We start from the raw sequence: 17194 nt of genomic DNA, 5'->3' as shown, positions 1-17194 counted from the left end.
TTACTATGACCTGCTAGTCCTTATTTAGCCATGAAACCTTATAAGGGTTAGGATGAGGCAACTTCTTCAATCCAATCATCTCTACCATTTCTACTGAGGCTATATTATAAGTTGAACTAGAATCTACAATAACTTTGCAAACCTTACCTCTTGCCTTGCAGAGAGTTTTGAATATTGTCTTTCTTTGGGGAGGTTCTTGCTCTATGATAGTCTTCAGCAGGGTTCTATTGAACATTAGAGACTCTCCTCTCTTTGGATCAGCATTTCCTCTTGCCCCTTGGTCACTTTTTGCATCCTACTATTGAGCCAAATGGACTCTCCTATTCCCTTCTTGGCTGCTGCTACCCATTTTCTCAGAAAGTGCTTGTATGTAGCAAGTGCAATATGTAGAGGTAGAGTTATGGAAGGTCAATTAAGTATTTGTTTGTTTTTATTTTTTGTATTTCTTTATCTCTTTATCAATCTATCTCTCTATCTATACCTCTTTCTATCTATCTCACTTTAGTATTCATTTCTATATGTGTCTTCCTCTTACTACTCCATTTGTAGGTTGCAAACAAATCATCCTTCTTCCACCAACGAGTCATTCCATTCAAGAAAGACCATGTCTGATGATATCAATGCACAAAAAAATAGGGAGAAAATTGATAGACTGTGGTCTAACTTAAAAAGAAAAGGTGATGAAAAATGTTATTGTCCTTGCAAAAATTGTAAGGGCTTAAAGACTCAAAGATATCTAATCAAAATAGCTAAGGAACATTGTAGGCAACATGGTCACATTGAAGGGGGAAATGAATATCATCCATTGGTATGTATTTTAATCATTTATAAATTACATAAGACATGTTTTGATGATGATACCATGGTCATGGCTAATATAAGGTCATCATTTTCATATAGGTCAATGTCCTTGAGTTTCATTTTATGGACCATGACAATTCAGAGAGTGTGGATTTCCAAATGAGGGAACATGAAGGTGTGAGTATTGAGGTAGAAGGTAATGATACCATGGAAGAAGACCATGATGATGAAGATCACAATGATCAAGATGATGATGATGATGATGATGATGTTGACACAGAGCTTGATGTACCTATACTTGAGAAGGCACACGAGTCCCTATATGAAGGCTCTGAAACAACACTTGTTGTTGTATTGTTGTTGGTGAACTTGAAGGTTATGAATGGTTTATCCAATGTAGCAATGACACGTATGTTAAGTTATGTCATCTTCTTTCATTATTTTACTCGTACTTCCCTTACAATTAACATTGGGTTCATGTAGCAATTAATATTCTTGAAATTAACAAATTGTATTTTTGGTCATAGTTTGATAGGTTAGAGTTTGTTACCAAAATCAAACATTCTACCTTTCTCATACCAAGAATTATCTGCCATCATGAAAGATATTGAAATGGAGTATCAAAAAATACATGCATGTTTGAACGATCATATTATATATCATAAACAACATGAATTTGCAACACAATGCCCTATTTGTCATACTAGTAGATATAATTAGATCAATTAACAAAAAAGGTGCCTCGCAAGGTTCTTCATCATATTCCCATTATTCCACGTCTATAATGATTATTTAGGTGCAATAGCTTGGCACAATTTATGGATTACCATGCATGCAATAGAAATCAAGATGACATTATGTGAATGCCTACAGATGGTTTAGCATTTAAGGAAATAGAGGAAAAATGGCCACACTTTAAAGAAGAACCTCGTAATCTCAAGCTTTCGTTGGTAGCAAATGTTGGCAATCCTTTTGGAGAGATGATATCTACTTATTTAGTGTGGCCTATTTTTGTTATCAAAAATAACATACCTCCTTGGTTGTTCATAAAGAGAGAGCGCATAATTTTGACACTGATTGTTCCAGGTATTTTTCAATTTAATGGTCATCTAAATTAATTCATTATTACTAATCCATCAAAATGGTCATAATAATTATGTAATGTTTTTGTTCATTCAACTAGGTAAGTACCAAGTTAACGATATCAATGTATATATTGAACCCCTTATTGACAAGTTGATGGTGTTATGGAATGGGGTTACTATGTATGACATTTGTAGACCAATAAGACAAAAACAATTTCAATTTCATGCAATGCTTGTATGGACAATACATGATGCCCCTGGGCTAACACATTTGTGTGGTATGTTCTCTTCTTAACACCTCTTTTTTGGTATGTTATAGTGACAACACAAAGTTAACACATTTAATACAATTATACACAATCTTGTAGGTCTTCAAACAAAGGGAAAATTTGCATGTCCAGTTTGTGGTCTAAAGATGAAATCTCGTTATTCAAAAAGTTGAAGAAAGTAAGTGTTCGATGAGAATAGACACTTTGTACATAGAAATCATAAGTAATGAATTACCCAAAAAAATCTTTCCAATGGGAAAGAAGAGACTACATCAAAGCCATAGAGAATGACACCTTGCCTATGGAAGTTGACATACAATAAAATAAATCGTCGAGGTAATGTCATTCTATCTGATGGTTTTTGTTTCAAATTTATATTTTGATATTGTGTTTTGTTTACTGATGATGTAATTGATGCTTGTGAAGTTTGTGAAGGCATTAATGACCAACTTTCAAAAGTACTAAAAATTTATCCTATGCAATTTACTAGGTTGCCATACTATGAGCAACTCCCAATTGTGCATTTTTTTAATCCTATGCATATTGGAAAGAATGTAATAGAGAAAAGGCGTGACAAAGACCAAATTGTCAAAACTTGTAGTGACATTGAAGAGTCCAACCATGCAATGAAAAATGACATTCAATCAAATAACAATGGAGACCAGATTGATACAAGTGTCCTGTTGGAATATTCAAATATGGAAAGAGTACTTATGAGAGGGGGGGGGGGGGGGGGGGGGGGGGGGGGGTGGGGGGGTGAATCATAAGTACCATACTTTAGCCAATAAATTTTTTAACTAAAAGTAAATTGCATGCATGTAAATACATCAAACAAACATGTAACAAAATACATGAATCAATAACACATAACACTGGAATTTGGTAACTTAGAAACCCTCCAGGAATAAGAAGGTAAAACTGGGGTTGGGATGATACCCACAAAAATTACTGCAGCAATATTGTTCAACCACTTCTGATGGTTTTTCCTATTAAAGGCCTACCCTGTTAAAGGCTTTACATTATGTCAAAAGTGACCTAGTTAGAGGCTTTCAAACACTTAACATGAAGTGTTACCCTGATAAAGGATTTCATCACCTATTTAAAGGATTTATTGAAATAGTTGTTAAGCTAACCTATCACCATAGGATTTTCATTCTAATACAATTGCTAGAGAGTATTAGGTACAATAAACCTGACTGATTACAATCCTTGATTGCTGATTGCAGGCACTTGTTCTGCTTTCTCTGATCTGGATCCTTTTGTGATCTAATAATCCTCACTTCTAAAAATAAAATTCCTTATGAACCCTTGTATGTCTTCTCACACCTCTCATCTCTTACACTTTACAATAAAGTTTCATCTTCCTTATAAAGACATTTGAAGATTTAGGTTTAGGTATGGATCTACGATTTATATTCAATCTTTATTTTCCGCTCAATACTTATCTTTTGCTGATTGGTTGCATGCCTTTAGCATTTTTCTTATTGGCTGCATGCAAATTGCATAGGAAAAATAAAATATTCGATCTCATCATTAAATCCTTCGATATTTACCTTATGTCATCTGTAAAAACTATTTGCATCATAGTTTGTGCAATTACAAACTCTTATGCTGATCTTACCGAGTTACTCGGCTCCTGAAATATTGCTGATGCTCGGCACATGTTGTTTCCTGGATAGCTTGGCACCTTAACAAAATTGTATTACTCAGCACCTTATGTTACTCGACAATTGTTAACACTCGGTAGCTGACCTTCACTCAGTATCTGATCTTCACTCGGTATCTGATCTTCACTCAGTATCTAATTTTCACTCGGTATCTAAAAATTACTTGGTACACATGATGTACTCGGCATCCAATGTGGAATATGATTAAGTGTGTTGGCACTCAAGTGTCAAAAACATTATGATGTTAACAATCTCCCCCTTTGACATGAGTGACAAAAACATTTAACTGACCTTATAAATACATTTACTAATCTGATTGGTATGTACATATTGAAAACTTTGATCAAAATTTGTGACTTACAATATATATCTCAAAATTTTTGTAACTCCCCCTGAGTTGATTGTGCCTTATCTGTATATCAATGCTCCTCCTTTGTATCTGTTCTCCTTTTATTAATCTGTATCTCCCCCTTTACAATCTATATCTCCCTTATTAATCTATATCTCCCCCTTTTTTGACACTTATGTCAAAGAATGTTTAAGGGTTAAGACCATATTTAGCCAAAAATGTGCTATTTACCTCCATAATCATTCTGAGAGCTGCATCCCAATTGTTCAAAGCGATTTCTAGTGACTTATGCTTGATAGTAGTCTCAATAGCAAGTTGAATAAGTCCATCTAATGTAGAAAGATTTGGATCTTTCTTGAGTACATTTTCAGCATATACTTGCTCTTTATGGAGTATCTCTAAATGTGGGGTAATGGAGGACTGGAGCTATATTACTTTGGCCTTAATATTAGCCTCATCTGCTGTTAAGATAGCTATTTCTTTGTGAGTGTGAAGCGATTGAGCAAAATGCTTCTCACTTTGAGCTGGATCACTCGGTAGTTTCATGCTTGAAATGTTTAAATTTCTTTCCAAGCTCAGTATCTTTTGGCTTGTTTCTTGTGCGAAGTATGAAAAATCACACAACTTTTTGTACAATGAGAATATATTCTCAAGTACCTTCTTCACCTTGTCAATAAGCTTTGCCAATTCAACTTGTGAAAGTGAAATTTGTCTTGATATTTTCTCATTCACTTTCCCTTGAAATTTTCTCTCTGACCATTCCATAAGTTTTGCATTGGTTTCTAGGTTTTCACTTATCACCTAGTTAACAATATCTATTAGTTTCTCTGTGATATGCTTTGACTCATCCAGTGATTGCAAACTGAAGGCATCCATAAAGATGTCCTTGATCTCATAAAGTGTTTGCTTATGTTTATACTCCTTCCTAAGTATTTCCTATCTTTTCCTTCTATTTAGTGCATCCTGCACCTCATTGATTTGATCACTGGTTATTGATTTTGAGTCATAGCTCGGTATGACTATCTCTTCATCTAATTCAGGGTCTCCATAGTGAAGTACCCTTGCAACTCTGGTAGTACTGGATGATGGTACTAAAATCTACAATGGCTGGTGTGAAGGAGTTCCCGAGGTAGGCAAATTTATTAATGTTTGAATTGCCTCTTTTTCTTTAGGGGTTTTTACTATTTCCTCCTTCTATCTGCCATGATCAATTATTGTTATCTGTGGAAGTGCACCTTGTGTTTGTGCTGTAGGATCAGATGTAATAGTCTGTCCTATTTGTTCTATTCCTTTTTCTATAGCTGCACTTTGCTTTTCTCTTGCAACATCAATTATACTTGTTGGTATTTCAAATTGACTACTAGTAGTTGTGATAGAAGGTGGTTCTTGTGTATTCACCTTATCTTTAACTGCACTTTCTACTAGTTTTTGTAACTCATCTATACTGACCAAGACTGGTTCTGTACATAATATTGCTTGTTGTGTTGATTGGTCAAGAATTCTTTTCAGATCTTCTGCAGTTAATGGTTTGATATTCTGACCAGAAGTATCAGGAACATCAGTAATTGTCACAATTTCTGCAGGTGAGATGAATGCTTGTGGAGGGCTAGGGGGTGACAATTGTGTGTCTTGCACACTCTATTCTGGTTGCTGCTCTTGTTTAGCTGTTGCCATTGTATCATGTTTTTGTGTCTCTTCCTCCTCTCCATCTCTCTTTTTTTCTTTTCTTTTCTTTTCTTCTTCTTCTTTCCTCTCTTGTTCTCTTCTCTTTTCTTCTTCTTCTTTCCTTTTTCTCCTCTCCTCTATTGGCATAGCTGCTTCTTCCTTGTATTCTTTCTCAAGAAAATCTTCAATCTTTTTATACAAGTTCTTCCACGATTTCATTGTTCTTTGAACAATCTCTTCCATTCTATTTTGAAGTATAAAGAATGCCCTATATTTGGGTGTAAACCTGTTATTATTCCTTTTGAATGCTTTGCTGACTTGTTCTCTAGTCAAATCTGGCAATACACTGGCTAGGGTTGATTCCCTCATCTCCTTCTGCATTTTTAAACAAAAATGCCATCTATCTTCTACAATTTTTGACAGCTCCTTTGGCAATTGACCATCTAGTTCAAGTGGAGTGTACTTGAACTGTGCCATCATTCCATACACTGTTTCTTCTATTTTATTTTTTTCTTCTTTATTAAATTTACTAAAATCAACTTTATTTAAATTATTCAAGTCACCATTTACAATCTTTTTACATAAGGTATCAACTGATGAATTGCTTACCTTTTCTGTTTGTTCTTCATCATCAGTTTCAGGTTGAGCCACATACCTTCTTCTTTTCCTTGGCTCTTCTTGTGATTCCTTGACTTGTTTCTTCTTGGTAACTTCCTCTTTAGTCTTTTGAGTAGAGGCTCTTGTTGATGCTCATGTTTTTGGCTTTTGAGGTGATGGAGTGGCAGCTTTCTTCGATCTGGGCTTGGCTGAAGGCTGTTCTGTTGCCTTTCTCTTCTTTGGCTAAGCTTCAGTTGGTGCTTCCTTGGCTTCTTCTTCCTTTGCACCTTCCTCCTTGTCTTCTCCAATACCTTGAGTTAGTTCCATTGGCCCTTGTTCCTGTTCATCTTCATCCTCACTGTCATCTTCTTCTTCTTCTGCCTCAACCTCTATTTCTTTGCCAAACTTCTTCTTGATCTTCTTGATTAATTTATCTTTCTTCTTCAATGTAGAAGCAGTTTTTAATTCCATGTTTATTTTTTATCTTACCACATCATAAGTGCCAAAATGTGGTGCATTTTTATCTGCTTCCTCTGCTAATAATGTAGTTATTGCTGCTGATCCTTCATCAATATTGATTTCGTATCCAAATGGCCTTAGCCATCTTACTCTTGGTATTACTACTTGAATGTAAGTAAAATCAATGTCAACTAAGAAACATATGTCATTAGTATGCTTTTCCACTAATGAAGCTTGTATCCTTGACCTTTGCTTCATGGATTTCTTGAAGTCTTCAAAATAGCTTGTCATCAAAGTATCAAAATTTTCTCCCATTTGCTCTATATATTCATTAATTTGTACAATGATGGTTCTATCATTCCTCCATGCTATTTTACCAAAAGAGGGAAATTCATTCTGTACATAAAAGAATATGCAAACTAGGATTGCTCCAAATTTGCATCGTGTGCCCTTTGTTCTTCTTATGGTAGATAGGTTTTCGTTGATCTATTGTAATTGCAGTTCTGCAAGATCATAAGTATGATCCTTTTTCACCAATTTATAACCTACATCTACTGCAATGCATGGTACACTATTGAGTCTACTAGATTGATAGAATTTATGGGCAATGACTCTAACATCAAACTCAACTAGAGGATCCTTTATAGTATGAATTGCCATTCCTCTTTTGTTCTATTGTGCACTAGTATTCCTTTTAATGACCTCCTTTGATTCACTTCTTAGGGTCTTGTACCGATCTAGGTTTGGGTACCCTGTTACTCTATGTATAATTTCCTTTGTCAATTTGATGGGCATATCTTCTAACCACAAGTTTCCACCATGGATTCTGCTCAATACAAATCTAATCCATTTAGTTTTGAATATGGTGGGAAAACTTAAAACTTGGGTCAAACCCTTTCTTTCAACGATTTTAAATTCTTCTTTCAATGCTCCATCTACACATATTTTATCATAAGCTTGTCTAATTTCCATATCTCCTAGAGCTCCTATCTTGCAATCGTAACATTTTCTCACATCTTGAACCATTACAACTTTTGGGGGAATGTGGGAGAGAGCTCCGGCTGGGTCATTTTTGTAAGCAACTTCGAGAATAGGGCAGAAATCAGGTTGCTTCACTTCTTTTGAAACTAACTAGACTTCAAAAGACTCTTTTTCCCTGACTTTCTTTGAACTTGACACCATTTTTGTAAACTAGGGTTTATACAACAAATGGGTATGAAACTACGTAGCTCGGCACAAATGAAAATACCTTTAGATCGATGGAAAAAATGTTGAATGTGGTTGCAATCTGCTTGAAATACTATATTCTTGCTATGAAGTCACTCAACTCTCTTTCTTCTCCTTTGCTTCTTGATCGTGATGTGAAAAATTGATTGAAATTGCGATAATATACCCCAATTTCATCGCATTGAATGCTCAACTACCAACTCAACTTTTGAATAAATTTTGACCTAACTCGGCTTCCACTATATTTCACTTTTACTCGACTTCCATTGGAGTTTTCCAACTCGGCATCAGTTATTAGCTTGATCGCTGTTGGGAGCTCGACATCTGTTGGAGTTTAACTTGGTATCCAAAGTCACCTCGGCATCAACATTTAGTTTTTGTCTTGACATCTTGTTTCATGTAGATTTATACTTTGCTTAGCTTCTTTGTTTTGGGAATGATGTATGATATAGCTTTGTATATCAGTCTTATGTACTTCCTGTGCTTAGTTTGATGAAGTATGATCACTTGACCTATTGGGTGAAGTGATCCCTCCACTTGATGTGTTGCACTCTTCCTTCTTTTTCCAAGTCTTATTCATTTTCCCTCTTATCTTTTCAACATCAATCTTTTGTTTTCCTTTATTATCTTCAGTCTTGGGTGCCTTTGATCTTGTAGGATAGTTTCTGCTGATATGATCAGTTTTTAAACAACTGAAACATGTAGTTTGATTCAACCATCTTTTGTAGTTTCCCTTGAAATGTGTTCTCATATAGTTCTGTGGTATATGTCCATATTCTTGACAATAGTGACAACTGTACCTGGTGTTGTAATCCCAATGATAATGACTTTCATTTCCTTCTATTTTTGCTGGTTGATTTGATGTCCACATAGGTTTTGATCTGCATTCAAATGCCCTATGTCCATAATTTTTGCAATTATAACAATGCCCATCAAATCTTTGAGTCCTTGTGACATTGGATATCCAATTTTGTGTCATATGTCCTTGCATGTTGCACTTGTGATAGAAACTTTTGGGTATGTTTGATTGATTGAATCTTCTACTCCTACACACATTAGCTATATGTCCCTTCTTATTACAGTAATGACAAGTGAGTTTTGAATTCTTACCTTTATCACTTCTTTTTTCAACACTCTTTGTTGATTCTCCAACTTCAGTGCTATTGTATCCTAGTCCTGATGTATCATGAGAAGATTTTGGTGATTTCAGCAACTATTCAAAATACTTGATGGCTTCACTTGATTTATTGAGATTCTCTGCTACCTCCTTTTCTCTGTTCAATTCATTTTTCATTTGTTCATTCTGCATCTTCAAGGTGGAGATCTCAATATCTTTTATATTGAGTTCATGATGAAGGTTCATCATTTGGGCAAGTGTATCCATCTGCATGTTTGAGATCCTTGTTAGTTCAGTACATTTTTCTTCAAGTCTATTTGCAAGATTTCTTTTGTCATTTTCCAACATCACTTTATCTTCAACTGCTCTTTTCTTGTGTTCAGTAATTTCACATATCATTATGGCCTATGATTCATGTTCGATCTTGAGATATCTTATCTCATCTGCTTGAATTTTATTTTTCTCCATCAGTTTTGCTATTGCTGCATCAAAATCTTTAGCGTCTCCACTAAAAAATATGTTGGTGGTATCAATCTCCTTGTAGTGTATATCATTTTCAACTATGGCTAGATCCTTCCTCTTTTTTTAATGAGTTTCTCAACTTGTTTCTGAATTCCTCCAAGCTATGCAAAACAAGTTGCACATCTATCACCTGATTTTCAATGATCTTTCCAAGTTTGAAAGCTTCCATCTTTAGATATTTTCCTCCAAGCTATTAGGCTTTTTCCTTAAGAGAACTTGGATTAAGCTCTAATACCAATTGTTGGAATATTCAAATATGGAAAGAGTACTTATGAGAGGGGGGGGGGGGGGGGGGTGAATCATAAGTACCATACTTTAGCCAATAAAACTTTTAACTGAAAGTAAATTGCATGCATGTAAATACATCAAACAAACATGTAACAAAACACATGCATCAATAACACATAACACTGGAACTTGGTAACCCAGAAACCCTCCAGGAATAAGAAGGTAAAACTGGGGTGGGGATGATACCCACAAAAATTACTGTAGCAATATTGTTCAACCACTTCTGATGGTTTGCCCTGTTAAAGGCCTACCCTGTTAAAGGCTTTACACTGTGTCAATAGTGACCTGGTTAGAGGCTTTCAAACACTTAACATGAAGTGTTACCCTGTTAAAGGATTTCATCACCTAGTTAAAGGATTTATCGAAATAGCTATTAAGCTAACCTATCACCATAGGATTTTCATTCTAATAAAATTGCTAGAGAGTATTAGGTACAATAAACTTGACTGATTACAATCCTTCATTGTTAATTGTAGGCACTTGTTCTGCTTTCTCTGATTTGGATCCTTTTGTGATATGATAATCCTCACTTTTGAAAATAAAATTCCTTATGAACCCTTGTATGTCTTCTCACACCTCTCGTCTCTTGCACTTTACAATAAAGTTTTGTCTTCCTTATAAAGATATTTGAAGATTTAGGGTTAGGTATGGATCTACGATCCATATTCAATCTTCATTTTCCGCTCAATACTTATCTTTTGCTGATTGGTTGCATGCCTTTAGCATTTTTCTTATTGGTTGCATGCAAATTGCATAGGAAAAATAAAATATTTGATCTCATCATTAAATCCTTTGAGATTTACCTTATGATGGCTGTAAAAACTATTTGCATCATAGTTTGTGCAATTAAAAACTCTTATGCTGATCTTACTGAGTTACTCAGCTCCTAAAAAATTGCTGATGCTCGGCACATGCTGTTTCCTGGATAGCTCAGCACCTTAACAAAATTGTATTACTCAGCACCTTATGTTACTTAGCAATTGTTAACACTTGGTAGCTGACCTTCACTCAGTATCTGATCTTCACTCAGTACCTGATCTTCACTCGATATTTGATCTTCACTCGGTATCTAATTTTCACTCGGTATCTAAAAATTACTCGGCACGCATGATGTACTCGGCATCTAATGTGAAATATGATTAAGTGTGTTGGCACTCAAGTGTCAAAAACATTATGAAAACATTATGATGTTAACATGTCCTTGGTTATTGTCAAAGCAGTGGAGCAATGCTATAAAAGAAGTCATAAAAAAAATATGATTTCCCACAGGATTTGCTACGAACATAAACAATCTCATTTAAAAAAAAAGTGAATTTGGGGCAGTGTTGAAAACACATGATTGGCATACATTTATTAAGGTAATTCATGTTATTTTGTATTCACTATATATTTGTATACTGCATGTAGTTTTAATTGCATTCTTTTATAAAATATTGACAAGATCATTTTAGAAATATTGCAGTACATTCTACCTCTATCTTTCCCACACCACTTCGCCAACAATGTCAAATAGGTTATATATGATTTTGGAAAATACATGAGGTGGTTGTCATCTAGAGAAATCAATAAAGAAGATATAAAATATTGGAATAGAAAAATTCCTCTTCTTATGTGTGAAATGAAAAAGTGTCTACCTCCAAGTTTTTTCAATGCACAAGAAAACTACCTCATACATTGAGTTGAGGAGATTGAATTGTTTGGACTTGTACCAACCAGGTCAATGTGGATGGTTGAGAGGCACTTGAAATTTTTGAAAGGCTTGGTTCGAAAAAGAGCACATCTTGAGGGTTCTATGGTGGAGGGATATATGGTATACCAGACCATGGTGTACATCAGTGAATATCTTCCTAAGTTTCCAGCAAAGATCCATGTAGATCATATTTGGGATCCTAACACAATTAATAAATTCAAAGGGGAGTACTTGATGGGGAAAGGTAGATCGATGAAAGTGAGAGCTAAATCTAAGATGTTATTGTAGTCAATTAATTCTTATAAATCTTCAATAAAAATTATTTATAATTGGTGTATTTTTTTTTTATACAGGTGGTCAAGAGTGGGATGCAACACATTTATATATTGTGAACAATCTTGATTGGATGATGGTATGGATTGAACAATGTCAACAAAATGGTTGCTCATTAACATGGGAAGGTGTTGCTTCATTGGTTACAAAAACTCATCGTAATGGAGATTCCAATGTTACACCGATGGTAGTTGATCTAGTAAAGGGTTTAAGAGGTGGAGAGGTATGTAGAAATTTATTAATGATCATAATTTGACATATGTTTTGTATCAACTCAAGATGCAAATAATTTACACACGCTTCAAAAATTGTAGGTCAAGCACCACAAAGCTATGTACTATCATGGCCACAAATTTCACATAAAAAAGTTGGATGACACAAAGAAAACTTGTGATTCTAGGATAACTACAATTTTTGAGGTCACTAATATATCATCTAGAAATGACATACATCCTCAAAAATCTCAAAATAAATACTATGGCATCTTGGATGATATAATTGAGTGCAACTTTAACTCCTTCAAAGTAGTTCTATTCGTTGTCAAATGGTACAGGTTATGACTAAATCAAAATGATCCAAATAGAATGGTTATTCAACATGATAATGGATTTACAATGATTAATATAAGGTTGTTTGAGCCAATTGGAGATGAACCCTATGTTCTTCCAAGACAATGTGAGAATTTTTTTTACTCAGAGGTTCTACATAAATAGGGTTGGTCATTTGTTGTTAGACATGATACAAGAGGAAGGCTGATAAAGTATAATGTTATGGAAGAAGAAGATATTGAAGATGATGAAGAAGTAGATGTTGAAGATCAAGATTATGGTGATGACAATGATGGTGATGATGATGATGGTGATGATGATGACGATGATGATGACGGTGATGATGGTGATGATGATGGCGATGATGATGGTGATGATGGCGATGATGATGATGATGATGATGATGAAGATAATCAATGACTACAAGCATCATCACCCCTTCTATTGACAATCTTGCATTCCATATATAAGGTAAATTTGTTCATGTTTACGATGTTGCATATTGTTCATGGTGTCTTCTAAGTTATTTGTAGCATATGCGTATCATGTAATTTTTAGCTAACTTAAGATAAATGATTAACGTATGCAGTAAATATGAATACGTATTTATTGTGTTCAATTATAATGATTACAATATATGTTATTTATAATTACCATTGTTTATATTCTGTTTGATTATCACCCTTTTTGCAAATAGTCAATAGACTACAGACATCATCACCCCTTCTATTGATGATTTTACATTCCATATATAAGATAAATTTGTTCATGTTTACGATGTTGCATATTGTTCATGTTGTCTTCTAAGTTATTTGTAGCATACATGTATCATGTAATTTTTAGCTAACTCAAGATAAATGATTAACATATGCAGGTAATATGATTACATATTCATTGTGTTCAATTCTAATGATTACGATATATGTTATTATATTGTTTATAGTGTCTGATTATCACCCTTTTTGTAAACAGTCAATTGACTACAGACATCATCACCCCTTCTATTGATGATCTTGCATTCCATATATAAGGTAAATTTGTTCATGTTTACAATGTTGCATATTGTTCATGTTGTCTTCTAAGTTATTTGTAGCATACACGTATCATATAATTTTTAGCTAACTTAAGATAAACGATTAACATATGTAGGAAATATGATTACATATTTATTGTGTTCAATTCTAATTTTCAAAACATATGTTATTTATAAGTACCATTTTTTATATTATGTTTGATTATCACCCTTTTTGCAAACAGTCAATTGACTACAAACATCGTCACCCCTTTGGCCTAGATTGTGCATAGTGACATGGATCAACAGGTATAAGTCAATAAATAGACATACTTTTCTTATATTCTTCTTGTTTATCATTGACCACATATGTTATAAATAGAAATATTATATAATCATATAATGTATATATAGACAAAGAAGGTCTGTATAGAAATATAATTGTATAATCACTTTCAACTTACTACATTTTATATCTCTCACGTATAGACAAGGAAGAACTGCACGTATGAGTCACGACTTGATTATTCTATATATATTATTTAAATATTATAAAATTTCTATTTGATGGGTTTTAGGTGCCATTAAATAGGTACTTGTAAAATCTATCTAGATCAAATGAGGGAAATGAGGAAATGGTAGATAAAAGCTCTACATGTAGTATGACTAAAATAAGGAGATCAACTAGAGGTCAAAAGATTAGAAAAAAAATTGATAAATGCATGTAATTTTTCCTTGCTAGTGGGGGGTCATGTTCTTATGATGATGAGACCAAAGGAAACATCAAGGTGCCCTTTCAATACACACACATTGAGAAAGAATGGGTACCCAATGAGCTACCTCCAATTAACACAGATTTTTGTGTTAATGAGAGGATATATCGCATTGCTCCATCCTCATTACATGGTTTGGGCCTATTTTCCATGGATGGGATAAAGGTATGTTACAAAAAAGTTATCGAATTGTTGAAATATGTCGGTCCATGTTATAATTACAGTGATTGGATGCTGATTGTTCGATATAAAAAAAGTATGTGTAGGTATGCACTATTAGCTAATTATATACAACAGAAAGAAAATGATCAAAGTAAAAGATTTTCTATGTACATTGATGGGAGACCAAAAGAAAAAGATAATATTGTAGATTTTATAAATAGTGCATGACCTTCCTCAACTAGTAAGCAACCTAATTACATATTTGAGGCACGTGAGGGGAATGAAGTTTTTGTTTTTGCAATAAAATCAATAAGTGTAGGGGAAGAAATGCTAATAGATTACCATTTAAATCGCATAGATAGAAACAAACTTACTATCATGAGGGTTGTAAGTACTATATACCATTTTGTTAGTAAGTTTTTTTTTCTTTCTATTGCTTTTAGTTAGCTGAAGTTTTTATGTTTAATCTTTGTGACAGGATGATATGGATCTAACAGATGATAGAGGCCACAAGGATGCTGCTCCCACCCATTCTTCAGCAAGGGTAAACCTTATTGAAATTGTAAAAATTAGATAGTTCAATTTTTTTATACTATTACGTTATTTTATTTATGGTTTTTGAGTTTTTATGATAGTTTTATTGATATTCCTCTCACAATTTGATGTTCAGGATAGGAGAAAAGCACCTGCAGTAACTATAGAGCCACTAGCTACCCCTTCTGATGATGACATTGCAAAAACTCCCAATGTAACAATAATTTTGAAGAAAAAAAAAATAATAATTTAGAAATAATGAAAACTTTGGATGAAGCAAATATTCTATCCGAGCAGATGATGAAGAGGCTATCTGATTTGAGAGCGCAAGCTCGTCGTTATGAAGTAAGCAGTAATGAATCTTTAGTATAAAAAAAGTTCAATAAAGATTTATATTTTATAATATTTTATGTTGTGAAGTAAAATATGTAATATGTGTTCTTGTTACATGATTTTTTGGCAACTGATCCAGAACCTAGTCAAGGACAACATGGTGAGGGTGGTAGTAGCAGAGCTCCAACTACTACTAGTAAAATAATCTTTTAGTTGACAAGTTACAAGGAATTTTTTATTTTGAACATTCAAAAACTTCTTAAGTTAACTCTTACTTTTATTATTTCAAAATGTCTTTGCTAACAATGTATTGTTCAGGTCATCAAGTGTAGGAGACTCCTAGGAGGTCGATGAATGTCCATATGAGATTGCTGACTGCAATGTTGGCAACAAGGGGACGTCCAACTGGTAAATCCTTATTTTGCTATATTTGGTTTTATGTTAATTATGAGTTGATAATTTGTACTTTTATCTTGGGTGCATCACATAGTGGATTATTTTTTTTGTGGTAGGAGATGCACCGCCTGCTACGCTAGAGATAGATCATAGTGCAAGTATTAGTGATAATTCACCATCATTTCCTGGAGCTACCTATGTTTCTAGCACGGGAGCTACGCAAATGTCATTGTTGATTGACAATGATGAATCAATGTCTTTAAAATGTCCTAAGATTCCAAGTACTTTAAATAATTATTTTTATATTTTAATATGCATTTACCTATTCATAAGAAGCTTTGGATTGATTATCCCATGACCTTTTTTTGCAAGAAATGATACATTTTATAGGAAGCTTTATGACCTTACACTTCAAATATTCGGGCCCACCATACATACAAGGTGGAACATCATAAGTGAACTAATTTTATCCAATTGTTTTTTTCATATCAATAATTGGTGCAACATTTTTCCTTTTATTCAGGTCTTTTCTTTTACTAGCTATATCTAACAATTTTGTATTTTTTCTTAAAATGTGGAACTTTCAAGATTAAAAATTAAAAGATTAGCTCATCAAAAATTTAGAGCATGAGTTTGGTAATAATATTTTTGATCATAAGAAAATGTTACAAAAAGCTTGCAAACATCTTAAGGTTGTGAGAGACTCATATAGAAAGAGTCTCATCCTAAACCAAAGTATGAGCATCCTCTCTTTATTACAATGAGGGAATGGAATGAGTTCATTTTGGCTACAAAGGAGAAAAGGGCGGATGATTGAAGAGAAACTACACCAACAAGTGTGAGAAGGTATGCAATAGTATTAACTACTAGTACATTAATGTAATAATACAATAATTAGTATTGATATTTATATCTATATCATCTAACATATTTCAAACTTTTCATAGGTTGCAGGACACATCAAAGGCAACAAAGGCTAGGTTGGAAAAGGTTGGGCAGCACAAACTTGGCTCTGGGGGATATTCTAAAATCAAAGCACGAGTTGTAAGTAGCAACAAATGAATTGCAGAGAACAAATATTTACAAAATACAAATAATTTTTTTAATTAATAAAATTTACAAATAAAATGCAAGGCACTGATTTTAATATGGAGGCCACGGAAGAACACAAAAGAATTGCCTTCAAGCAAGGCTATGTAGTTGTGGCTGAACGCCTACGAAAAGCTTCCATCTCCCTGACCAAACAGTCTCTTGCATCATGTGCATAGGTTAATATGCCAAAAAATATATTAGAAATTGAATACTTGAGCAATAATCTATTTGATAATAATGTACATGACATTGCAATGCAGCCTATTAATCGTGAC

This window comes from Cupressus sempervirens, chromosome 1, assembly GCF_028749045.1.
Source record: "Cupressus sempervirens isolate cs-2001-9-10 chromosome 1, ASM2874904v1, whole genome shotgun sequence".
Lineage (NCBI taxonomy): Eukaryota > Viridiplantae > Streptophyta > Pinopsida > Cupressales > Cupressaceae > Cupressus > Cupressus sempervirens.
This window is presented reverse-complemented; position numbering follows the sequence as displayed.